The sequence below is a fragment of the Hippopotamus amphibius genome, chromosome 6 (genome assembly GCF_030028045.1).
Source record: "Hippopotamus amphibius kiboko isolate mHipAmp2 chromosome 6, mHipAmp2.hap2, whole genome shotgun sequence".
Taxonomy (NCBI): domain Eukaryota; kingdom Metazoa; phylum Chordata; class Mammalia; order Artiodactyla; family Hippopotamidae; genus Hippopotamus; species Hippopotamus amphibius.
The window spans coordinates 33,189,352-33,192,413 of NC_080191.1; the positions used below are offsets into that span (position 1 = coordinate 33,189,352).

The following is a 3,062-nucleotide window of genomic DNA, read 5'->3' on the forward strand; positions in this document are numbered from 1 at the left end:
TTATGGTTATCAGTGGAGAAGGGATAGTTAAGGAGTTTGGGACTGACATGTACACACTGCTATATTTTAAATGGATAACCAACAAGGACCTACTGTACAACACAGGTAACTCTGCTCAATGTTATGTGGCAGTCTGGATGGGAGAGGAGTTGGGGGGAGAATGGATACATGTATATATATGGCTGAGTCACTTTGTTAATCGGCTATACTCTAATACAAAATAAAAACTTAAAAAAAAATAAAGTTACTTAGGCTTAAAAAACACAAGAATGAAGTGCTCGCTTCGGCAGCACATATACTAAAATTGGAACGATACAGAGAAGATTAGCATGGCCCCTGCGCAAGGATGACACGCAAATTCGTGAAGCGTTCCATATTTTTGTATAAAAACAGATGATTGAACTTGGTGTACCCCCAAAAAAGTAATAAATAAATAAATAAATTAAATTAAATCCAAAAAAAAAAAACCACACAAGAATGAAGTTGGACCCCTATTTCATACTACATACAAAAATTTACTCAAAATGAATCAAAGACCTAAATGTAAGAACTGAACCATCAAATTCTTAGAAGGAAACATGGGACTAAATCTTCATGACCATGGATTAAGTAATGGCTTCCTAGGTATGACACCAGAAGCACAGCAACTAAAGAAAAAAAAATAGTTAAACTGGACTTCATGGAAATTAAAATATTTTTACACCAAAGGACACTATCAAAAAGTGAAAAGATAAATCACAAGATGGGAGAAAATATTTACAAATTATATATCTGAAATGGATCTAGTTTCCAGAATACATAAAGAACTCTTACAATTCAACAATAAAAGACAATCCAATTAATAAATGAGCAAAGAATTTGAATAGAGATTTCTCCAAAGAACATATACAACCAATAAGCACATGAAAAGATGCTCAATATCTTTAGTCATTATAAAGATGCAAATCAAAACCACAAGATACCACTTCATAATCACTCTGATGGTTATAACCAAAAAGACAGACATAACAAGTGTTGCTAAGGATGTGGAAAAATTGGAACATTCATACGTTGCTGGTTGGAGTACAAAATGGTGCAGCCACTTTAGAAAATAATTTGGCAGTTCCTCAAAAAGTTAAACATAAAGTTACTATACGACCCTGCAATTCCATACCTAGGCACATATACCCAAGAAAATTGAAAATATATATTCACACAAAAACCTGTACATGAATGTTCACAACAGCATTGTTTATTACAGCCAAAAAGTAGAAACAACACAAATGTCCACCAACTAAGAAAGGTTAAACAAAGTGTGATCTACAATGGATTATTATTCAGTCATAAAAAGGAATGAAGTACTGATACATGGAAGAATCCAGTTACGAAAGGTCACAGATCGTATACTTCCATTTATATGAAATGTCCAGAACAGGCAAATACATAGTGACAGAAAGTAAATTAGTGGTTGCTTAAAGAGAGGAGGGGAAGGAGGGAGTAATTTGCTAATGGGTAAGGAGTTTCTTTTGGGGATAACGAAAATGTCCTAGAATTAGTGATGATGGTTGGACAATCATCTGAACATATTAAAAAAAAAAAACCACTTAATTGTACACCTTAAAAGGATGAATTTCATGATATGTGAATTAAACCTCAATTTTTAAAAAATATGAATCTAGGGAGTAACAAGTTGTATCAAATAGATTATATATTCTGGGGTGTACTCTGCTGTATTACATGCACACAGTGAGGGTGAAGTTGAAGAAGACAGGTAGAGGTCTATCACCTAAAAAATGAACAAAATCAATATTTTTTCTTCTCAGGCAGAAAAATTCTTATGCACCCATGACAAGGAGGTTAGTGACTATTTCCAGAACTGATGTAGACTTTGAAAAATGAAGTGCCTAGTGCTCAGATATGTTATTGGTGGTTTTAAGATAAAAAATGCGAGGTGTTTCAATTCCTAGATCACACTTTTTCATTAAGAAAACAAAAGTCAGGGCATAGTTATGTTTAATTTTAAATCTGTACTCCTCCCTAAATCAGGCCCTCTAGCCAAAGAGGTGCTGTGACATTTTCCACTGTCCTAGTTAGCATGGTCTTTTGAGCTGAGAGAAAAAAGCACGTCACCAGAAAAAGAGAAAGTTAAAAAAAGACTCTGTATTTGAAAAGACTCCACTTTTATTTAAAAAAACAAAAAAACAAGCTTCGAAGAGCTTTGCACGTCTACTATAGAGAAAATGTGTACTATTTCAGGATAGCAGTTACTTCCAAAGAGGAAGGGAAGGAGAAATAATGAGAGGAGAGATGGATGAGGGAGGCCTCTATCTTTAACATTGTTTTTATAAAGATATAGAAAAATCTAAAGTATTTACATTTGTTTAATTTTAGGGATATACAGGCATCTATTAATTTAATTTCTGAATTTCTCAATATGTTTGAACTATTTCAAAATTTAAAAACTATTTTTAAGTTATTTGATACTTAAAACATGATACATTTGTCTCTGTAATAATATTTTCTCAACCTGAACACATTTTATGCTTTATTTTATTTAAAACATTTTTTTCTGGTTGTAGTTAGTAATAGCTAAGTACTGCTATTAGCTGGCAGAAAGTCCTTAAAAATACATTTGGTCAGTTATGACACATTTATTCAGGACATACCATGCCACCATGTGCCAAGTGCTATATAAGTTTCATGAGACAAAGATAATAAGACAGTCTCTGTCCTCAAAAACCTCTCACCCTAGTGGATAATTCAGACAGATGAACATACAATCCCAATACAATTTAGTACGTGTTATGAGAGATACATGCCCGGGAGGTATGGACTCAGAGAAGGGAGTGAAAAAGCAAAATCAGTCATATTTACTCCCTCTTCTCGCTAATGAGTTAACAAACACCAGATACCTCAACCCTGGGTGGGGGAAGAGGGTGTGGGGAGACAACAAAAAAGTATTTATTTTATCTAGCATAATGACACAACCCACTGAATGTGGACCACAACTATAATTTTCCCCCCTGTAATTTTTAAAGCTTTAATTTTATATGTTTATTTTAATCAAATGCATTTAGTCAGCT

At 33.5% G+C, this 3,062-nt stretch overlaps 1 non-coding gene across 1 annotated transcript; it reads left to right on the top strand.

Moving 5' to 3' along the window:
- The first annotated feature begins 274 nt into the window (after nucleotides 1–274).
- Nucleotides 275–381, top strand: LOC130856259 (U6 spliceosomal RNA). Its single transcript, XR_009054537.1, has one exon. It is a non-coding gene; the product is annotated as a U6 spliceosomal RNA (small nuclear RNA).
- The last annotated feature ends 2,681 nt before the right edge of the window (nucleotides 382–3,062 follow it).